The sequence below is a fragment of the Mauremys reevesii genome, linkage group 2, assembly GCF_016161935.1.
Source record: "Mauremys reevesii isolate NIE-2019 linkage group 2, ASM1616193v1, whole genome shotgun sequence".
Classification (NCBI taxonomy): Eukaryota; Metazoa; Chordata; order Testudines; family Geoemydidae; genus Mauremys; species Mauremys reevesii.
Window position 1 is genome coordinate 281,512,137 of NC_052624.1, and position 9,558 is coordinate 281,521,694.

The window sequence follows — 9,558 nt, forward strand, 5'->3', positions numbered from 1 at the left end:
CCTTGTGTGTGAACATGTAGTTGTTAATGCACGGGGGACTGCTAACTCCCACAGGAGCGGAGATGGCGGACAAACAACAACTCCTCATTTAAGGAGGAGGGAGAGATTGATGAGGTACTTCTCGCCAGAGGGGGCCTGACCTTTGTGCTCTCTCTCCAGTGCCATAAAAGTTTCATGCCCTCACCCTGGCAAATGTCAGCTTAATTTTGTTCTTCTTCTCACCCTGCTCCTGCCCAACACACAGGGGAGGAGAGAGGGAACACTCAGGGGGAAAGGAGAAATCACAGCCCATGCATAGGAGAAGATGGTGTTGGTGGCACCAGGCATGACCCAGTGTTGACAGAGGGGTGGAAAATGACAGTGCCAATGAAGGCTCCCTGTATTAGGCCTCTGCTTGTCTGAACCGCTTCCATGTTTAAACTTTAATTAACTCCACAGGCTAGATGGAAAGAATGGAATGTGTGGCAACTAGTTATCAGTACCAGGAGGCAATTATACAGCCTGCTTGCACCTGGCTAAAGGGAGTGAAACAGAATGACCGGTCAAGAAAAGTTACTAACGAGATAATATGTTTTTTGCCAAGTATGATCTAACCTGTTTAGAGTAATTGCTGCTTCATAATGTATTTGCTGTATGGGAACTGAAAAGGAGGGAGAAGAGGGGGGGGGAGGGGGGAGCTGGGCATTGGGGGTAATAGACATGCTTAGCTAAGATCATGTATAAAGACAGAAAGCTGCTTGTATGAGGTGTGCTTGATCTGAGGTGTGTACCTCCAAGCATCCTGCGCTTTGAGATCTCAAATAAACTTTTTTTTGCTTCTCCACCCTGGTGTGTCTAATTGGAACAAGGCACTCCGGGCAACGAATCACTGTTTGCTGTAGCCTCAGGCCTTGTGCCAGCAACAGTTTTGGCGTCCCTGGGTGGGCTTGAGGCTAAATTTAGCCTTGCCCGGACCCCTCCTGGAGGTCGACGGATTGCGGCGACGACCGATGCCCAGCGCGCACCGGTGACTTCATCGGGGGCCTCGGCGGAGACGCGGTGTGGTCGACCCCGGAGGGCACTACGGGCAACGCGCTCAGATAGTGGAGAAGCAGCTGCGGGCGACGGTGGGGAACCGGTCTCGTGAATAAGGTAGGAACAGTCCAGTGCTGTTAACCTTTTGTTTGCCTGTTAAGACCTGGGGACGCCCAGTGTCTTCCCATAGGTATGGGGCAGGGACAGAGTACAGGCAGGGTACGGTGTACACCCTTAGAATGCATTCTGATGAATTGGAAAGTGTTTGAAAAAGATCCATTGACTAAAAGTAAACTGAAAAGATTCTGTACAGTAAACTGGCCTCAGTATCAGCTAGAGGGCCAGGAAAGGTGGCCACCGGAGGGATCACTTAATTACAACACGATCCTTCAATTAGCTTTGTTTTGTCAGCGAATGAATAAATGGAATGAATTTATGTATGCACAGTTGTTTATGTTGTTGAGAGATAGGTCAGATCTGTTGCAAGAGTGTAATCTGACTCCGACAGGCTCGGCAGTCACTGTTGTTAGTTCCCCGAACCCTCCCCGGTTGTAATGGCAGAGTCGGTGTCCCCTTCGGCTCCTACACCCCCACCGTATAAAGACCAGGTGCCTCAGGTTTCAGAGATTGCTCCTTCAGTGGGATTTTATCCGTTGATTACTGAGACTGTGGTGGCTCGCCCGGGAGCAGAGGGGCGCCGGGCCACTACTATGCTAGTTTACTCACATGTGCCTTTTAACCCAGTGGACTTAGCAGCCTTTAAGGCACAGGCAGGGGAATTCTCCACGAATCCCAGCAAGTTTATTTCGGTTTTTGAGGGATGTTTTGCCAGTCACAAGCCTGACTGGGATGACTGTAATATCCTTATGAGGACCCTGTTGTCTGAAGTAGAGAAAAGGAGGATTTGATGGGCATGTCTGTGGCACAGATTTTGGAAACTGCAAACAAGGTTTACAGCCTTAGAGAGGGAGAGAAGGAAAAAAGGCAAGTGAAGATGATGGTTGCAGCAGTACAGGCCAGTGACAAGAGGAAGTTTCAGGAAGGTGGTGGAAGGGGCCGGGGAATGAGAGGTCGTGGACGTGGGCGCCCTGGCTCACAGGAAAGGCGTTTGGGTCGCAATCAGTATGCCATATGCCGGAAGGAGGGACACTGGAAAAATGAGTGCCCTGAGAGGGAAGATACCCCTATGATGGCAGCAGAGAATCAAGACTAGGGGTGTCAGGGGAGACGGACTATCCTGCCCCCGGAACCCCGAGTAAAAATGCGGGTGGGAAATTCTGAAATAGACTTTTTAGTAGACTCTGGAGCAGCTCGAACCGCTGTAAATCAACCCCTCCAGCTGCCTGTGGCAGATTCCCTCACTGTGGTCGGCGCTACAGGAAAAGGAATCAAATGTCCAGTGTATGCCCCAGCAGAATGTGCTTTGGGAGACAGAACTCTCTCCCACAAGCTGGTTTACCTCCCCGACTGCCCAACGCCTCTACTGGGACGGGATCTGCTTTGTCGCTTAGGTGCCACCCTGCACTTCACCCAAGATGAAATCACCCTCACCTTGCCCCCAGAGAATGCCTGGATAATGACTCTTGCAGTTGAGCCCTCAGCCATGCAAGCCCCAGAGTGGAGCCAGTGGGAGGACCAGGTTTTTCCTCTAGTATGGGCATCGGGGGTCCCAGGAAAGGCAGCACATCACACCCCCATTAAGGTTCAGCTCCTGCCAGGAAAAAGTCCGGTGCGGATCAAGCAGTATCCGATCAAGAGGGAGGCCAGAGAAGGGCTGCAGGAAACTATAAATCAGTTTCTGAAGTACGGGGTACTGCGAGAATGTCAGTCAGCCTGGAACACCCCCATCCTGCCTGTTCGAAAGCCCAATGGCACCTATCGGCTGGTCCAGGACCTGAGGGCAGTTAATGAACGGGTTAAGACTCTGCACCCCCTTGTTCCAAACCCCTATACACTGTTGGCATCTATAGGAGGGCAGTACACCCACTTTTCAGTCCTAGACCTGAAAGATGCTTTCTTCACAATTCCGGTCGACACACAATCTCAGGAGATTTTCTCCTTCGAGTGGGAAGACGACCGAAGGGTTAAAAAGCAGCTTTGCTGAACTGTGTTAGCACAGGAATTTAAGAACTCCCCTAAGCTGTTCGGCCAGGCTCTGGCCAAAGACCTGGAGGAGTGGAATACTCCCGACGGGATTCTCCTCCTGCAGTATGTTGACGACCTGTTAATAGGGGCGGTGGGATTAACCCCTTGCCTCCACGCCACTGTGAGCCTCCTGAACTTTGTTGGACTCAGAGGATACCGGGTAGCTCAGAGCAAGGCTCAGATTGCCCTCTCAGAAGTACAGTACTTAGGATTTCACATAAGACAGGGGGAGAGACAGCTTTCAAATGAAAGGAAGGAAGCAATTTGTCAAATTCTTGTCCCAAGCAATCGTAAACAGCTCAGGGCTTTTCTGGGCATGGCAGGCTTTTGCAGAATATGGATCCCAGAGTTTGGACTGTGGGCTAAGCCCTTGTATGAATGTGTTAAGGGAATGGATCACGACCCCTTTCACTGGTCCTCAGAAGCTGACAAGGCATTTAAAGTATTAAAGAGAAAGCTAATGGAAGCCCCGGCACTCGGCCTGCCTGACCTTTCTAAGCCGTTTCAACTGTATGTGCATGAAAGAAAAGGAGTAGCCCTGGGAGTGCTTACTCAATTATTAGGCACTTGGAAACGTCCTGTGGCATATTTCTCTAAACAACTGGATCAAGTTGCCAAGGGGTGGCCAGCTTGCCTGCGAGCTGTCGCGGCAACTGCCCTAGTGCTTGGTGAAGCAGAGAAACTGACTTTGGGGGGGACTGTGCAGGTGTATACCCCTCATATGGTTCAAGCCCTGCTGGACACTAAGGGTGGTCTCTGGCTCACGCAGGCTCGGGTAGCTCGGTACCAGGCTAAACTCCTAGAAAATCCTGAAGTTACCCTGCAGACCTGCCCCTCCCTCAACCCAGCCACTATGTTACCAGAAACAGAGGAGCAGGAACATGACTGTTTAGAAATCATAGATGCCCAGTACTCCAGCCGTCCAGATTTAAAAGATCAACCGTTCTCAAATGCAGACTGTGAATGGTATACTGATGGGAGCAGTGCTGTCATAGATGGGCAAAGGAGGGCAGGCTATGCTGTTGTGACCCTCTACGATACAGTGGAAGCAGAGAGTTTACCTGCTGGAACATCTGCCCAACTTGCTGAACTTGTAGCATTAACCCGTGCACTTGAACTGGCAAAAGACAAACGGGTTAATATTTTTACTGACTCAAAATATGCTTTTGGGGTATTGCATGCTCACGCTGGTCTGTGGAAACAAAGGGGAATGCTTACAGCTCAGGGGTCCCCGGTCAAGCATGGGACACAGATTCTCCGGCTTCTGGAAGCGGTGCAGCTCCCCTCAGAGGTAGCAGTGGTGCACTGCAAAGCTCATCAACGAGAAGACCAGGACGTAGCCAAGGGCAACGCCAGGGCCAACAGGGAAGCCAAGCGGGCTGCCACCCTGGAACCATTGGAAGCTGAGGAGGCCCATGTGCATGCCCTCATCCCAGCAGTGGGTGAGCTCCCAGCCCCTCAGTACTCTCGTGAAGAAAGGAAACTGGCCGACTCCCTTGGGCTCCAGGAAAAGGAGGGATGGCTCCACTCCACAGAAGGAAAAATCCTCCTACCTAAAAGCCTAATACGGCCAGTACTACAGAAACTACATCAGACCACTCACGCTGGAAGGGAGGCTCTCACCCAGCTTATGAATAAGTATTTTCTAACCTCTGGATTAAGACCCCTGGCTTCCCAGGTACAGGCTGAGTGTTTAGTCTGTCAAAAGAACAACCCTCGACCAGGAGTGTCAGTGCCACCAGCCACTCTGGAACCTACCCCAGGGCCAGGATTGGTGTGGCAAGTAGACTTCACTGAATTCCCCCGAACCCAAGGGTTCAGGTACCTCCTTGTCATGGTGGATCGATTCAGCGGATGGCCTGAAGCCTTCCCATGCCGAAACAACACTGCCAGAACAGTGGCTCTCAAGTTTGTCAAGGAGATCATTCCTTGCTTTGGACTCCCCCAGTGGATGGAATCTGACAATGGAACACACTTCACATCGCAAGTCATTCAGGGGATTTCGGATGTTCTACAGATCACCTGGAAGCTCCACACTCCATGGCGACCACAGGCCAGTGGAGTAGTGGAACGTACTAATCCGACACTCAGCGGCATCTCTCAAAGGTCTGCCAAGAGGCTTCTCTTCGGTGGCCTGATGCCTTACCCCTTGTTTTGCTCCGAGTTCGTGCTCTCCCAAAGGGCAGGTTAGGGCTTAGTCCCTTCGAGATTATGTTTGGGAGGGCATGGCCTATGAATGGTACACCGGTTCTGTTAGGGGAGTGGGAGGTAGGCTGCGGTTTCTTATCTCAGTACATGTGCTCTCTGTCTGCTGTTCTCTGTTCTCTCCACAGATATACCAAAGATTTTCAGCCTCTCCCGCTGGATGCCCCTGTCCACTCCCTGCAGCCTGGTGACTCCGTTCTCGTTCGTACCTGGAAGGACGAGCCTCTCCAAGAGAAGTGGAAGGGACCTCACACCGTCCTGCTGATCACCCACACAGCAGCAAAGGTCGAGGGATACAAGAACTGGATCCACTACTCCCGTCTGAAAGCTGTGCCAGCTCCTGAACGGTGGACCGTCCAACCTGCGGAGAAGACTGCCAACGACGATCTGGGACTTAAGCTGTTATTCAGGCGACAGTAAGGCCTGCTGGGAATGCCCTGTGACCCCTTTGGACAGTTACAGCGCACTCCCCGTGAACACTCTGAGCGTTGGCTGTGTTTATTTTCACAGGGCCAGCCTAACCTGTGGGCTTGGTCCCTTTTGTTTTTAATCTGCTTGTTATTAGTAGTAGTAATTTTGTGGGTATTTGGGGAATTGTAATTGTTAGGCCTTAGGATCACTTGCCCAGTATGGATCCAGGCCTAGGGCTTGCCACAATGTTACTCTTTGCTATGGGAACACTCCTCTCGTTAACTCCCGTTTCTCCCCAGGCACATGCGGGATGGAGGAATCCTAACAAATTAGAGTCAAATACGTATGAGAACCTGAAGATTTGCTTTGCCCAAGAGTTTAATCTCTCTAACTGCTCCTCCGTAAACTTTGTACCCCCCGTGCCCCGAAGGTCCCTATGTACCCTCTCATTGACAGCCCCAGCTCCATAGAACTCAATTACGTTTTGTCCACAGTATATGAGAACACTCAGCCAAAGGTTTGTTGAGTATTCTCAAAGGAGGGAATTGGTGGCACCAGGCATGACCCAGTGTTGACAGAGGGGTGGAAAATGACAGTGCCAATGAAGGCTCCCTGTATTAGGCCTCTGCTTGTCTGAACCGCTTCCATGTTTAAACTTTAATTAACTCCACAGGCTAGATGGAAAGAATGGAATGTGTGGCAACTAGTTATCAGTACCAGGAGGCAATTATACAGCCTGCTTGCACCTGGCTAAAGGGAGTGAAACAGAATGACCGGTCAAGAAAAGTTACTAACGAGATAATATGTTTTTTGCCAAGTATGATCTAACCTGTTTAGAGTAATTGCTGCTTCATAATGTATTTGCTGTATGGGAACTGAAAAGGAGGGAGAAGAGGGAGGGGGAGGGGGGAGCTGGGCATTGGGGGTAATAGACATGCTTAGCTAAGATCATGTATAAAGACAGAAAGCTGCTTGTATGAGGTGTGCTTGATCTGAGGTGTGTACCTCCAAGCATCCTGCGCTTTGAGATCTCAAATAAACCTTTTTTTGCTTCTCCACCCTGGTGTGTCTAATTGGAGCGAGGCACTCCGGGCAACGAATCACTGTTTGCTGTAGCCTCAGGCCTTGTGCCAGCAACAATGGGATGGAGGGGATTAACGGAGGGGACTTTGCAGAGGCGGTTGGAAAAGAGAGCCGAGGAGAACATTGTTCACTTTCCTGTTAGGAATTTAGAACTTGAAATACAGCTGCAGGACTGACTGCTGCGGGAGAGCGCTCATCTTTGCCATGGTGCCACTGAAAAACTTGGCAACGGTTGGGCAGACCAGGCCCATCCCCCTGACCAATGTTGTCTCATTGTTTCCTTGTGCTCCCCAGTCTGTCCCTGTCTATCCCTCGGTTGTCTCTTCTTTTATACTTAGAGTGTGAGCTTTTTAGGGTAGGACAGATCTTCTTCTGTTTGTACAGGGCCTAGCACAATGTGGTCTTGGTTCATGACTGGGGCTCCGACAGGTAGGTGCTGTTCTCAGGTGTTGGCTGTGTGGGGGGGTTCTCTCTGCATGCCACACTGGCTCTGGCCAGGTAGCCTGTACAGCTGACTCCTATCGAACTGCCCAATAATCACAGACTCGATTCAGTAGCGAAGGCACTTTGATCAGGTTTATTGTCGACAAAGCAGGGTGCTAATGCCCCACCTCGGTGGCTACAGGAAGACTAACACATGTATGCCCGAGACAATGGACCAGCTCAGTCAGTAGTGGGACTTTCCACTGCTCCGGAGGCCAGACAAAGGGTTAAGACGAGGTAGCCCAATCTTTATAGACTGAGACAAACAAACTGGGATAAACAACTGACCTATCACCATATGTGTTTCATGCCATGTTTGTTACCTCCCCTTGTACTTTCCTCCTGCTGTTTCAGACAAAACATCCCAATTCAGCGCCTGTCTGTGTACTTTTACTCCTGATGTTTCAGACAAAATATCACTATTCATCTCTTGCGTCAAACTATTTTATCATGGGCTAGGTTGGGGGGGTTCTTGTGCTGGCCTGCTGGAATGTGTTTCCTTATTCAGTGTGTTTTAGCAATGCCAGCGATACTGGGCCTGAGTTCATGTACTGGACGCTGACTTGCCGACAAGCATCTGCTTTTGACAGGGCCTACCCATTGCTCATAGCATAACTTTTGCTGACTTTGGTCCAGGCCTCAGGCCTTGCACCAGCCCATGCTTCAGGCTCTCTCTCTCTACTACAGTTGCTATTATAATAATAATAATAAAATATCAATGAATGCATGGGAAGAGGTATTAATCATTTGTAGAACCATGTGTACCATCTGCAACGTCATTGGATACGATATAAATGACAAGGCACGTCATCCTTCTTCTACCTGGGCACAGTCACCTCGCAATTGAGGGAGGAGCTCTGAAGAATTTAGAAGGGTTAAAGAGTAATTCATGGGGTTCCACTTTCAAAATATGAGCTGTTTTGGCTGGGCCACGTGGTACTGGATGAGCATCACTTAGAGTCAGCTTGTGATTATGAAAGTAAGCTACGCAGAAGTGTGGGTGTGTGGGAGGGAGTAGGAGAAGCTCCTTTTGCCATTCCCCATCCTTGGGCATCTGCTCAGATACTGGGGCAGAATCTGGCTCCAGTAACAATAGTTTGATGATTAACAGCTGGATCCAGCTGCCACCGAAATCTATGGGGAGTGAGACCCAGGCGCCTCATGTTGGCAACAGAGGGGTATACAGTTCTGACACTGTATCCAAGGACTTGCCTAGATGTGGGGGAGGTCTAGGTTGGATATTAGGAAACACTATTTCACCAGGAGGGTGGTGAAGCACTGGAATGGGTTCTCTAGGGAGGTGGTGGAATCTCCATCATTAGAGATTTTTAAGGCCTGGCTTGACAAAGCCCTGGCTGGGATGATTCAGTTGCTTTGAGCAAGGGATTGGACGAGATGACCTCCTGAGGTCTCTTCCAACCCTCATATTCTATGACTCTATGTGCCCAGACAGGAATGTTTCCCCCGTGATCACCATCTTCACCATATTTCACTGGACGGGGGCCATGTATGTGGTCTCTGCTGAAAGCAAAGAACTGGCTGGTTGTCACGATTATTGTGGGATGTATGTATGGAAAACATCTTTAAGAGTTATGTAACATGTAGAGCAGTGGTTCTTAACCAGGGATCTGGGGCCCCCGGGGGCCACGAGCAGGTTTCAAGGGATCTGCCAAAATAAACCAGAGAGAAGCTGGCATTAGACTCACTGGGGCCCAGGGCAGAAAGCCCAAGTCCCATCACCCAGGGCTGAAATCAAAGCCCGAGCAACATAGCTTCGGAGGGCCCTCTGTGGTATGGAGCCTTGGGCAATTGCCCTGCTTGCTACCCCCCTAATGCCAACCCTGGCTTTTAATCTACTGGATATGCAGAAAAATAGTTGTGACACAGGTGGACCGTGGAATTTTTATAGCATGTTGGGGAGGCTCAGAAAGAAAAAGGCTGAGAACCCCTTATGTAGAGTATTGCATCCCAAAGGTGCTGGAGGGGTAACTGACCACTGGGGTTCAGGGAGGTTCTCAGCTGACATCTCCCAACCCAGCCCAGCCAAACGTTGACTGTCTAGAAAAGGTACAGGCTTGGGCCTTTACAAAGCACCAAAGAGACAAAGAAAAATACCTTGACCAGGGCCGCCCAGAGGATTCCGGGGGGCCGGGGTCTTCGGTGGCGGGGGGCCCCCGCTTCGGCGGTAAGTCAGCGGTGGGGGATCCTTCTGTTCCG

At 50.5% G+C, this 9,558-nt stretch overlaps 1 pseudogene; it reads left to right on the top strand.

Moving 5' to 3' along the window:
* The first annotated feature begins 2,432 nt into the window (after positions 1-2,432).
* LOC120397339 lies at positions 2,433-5,784 on the top strand (annotated as a pseudogene).
* Positions 5,785-9,558: the final 3,774 nt, after the last annotated feature.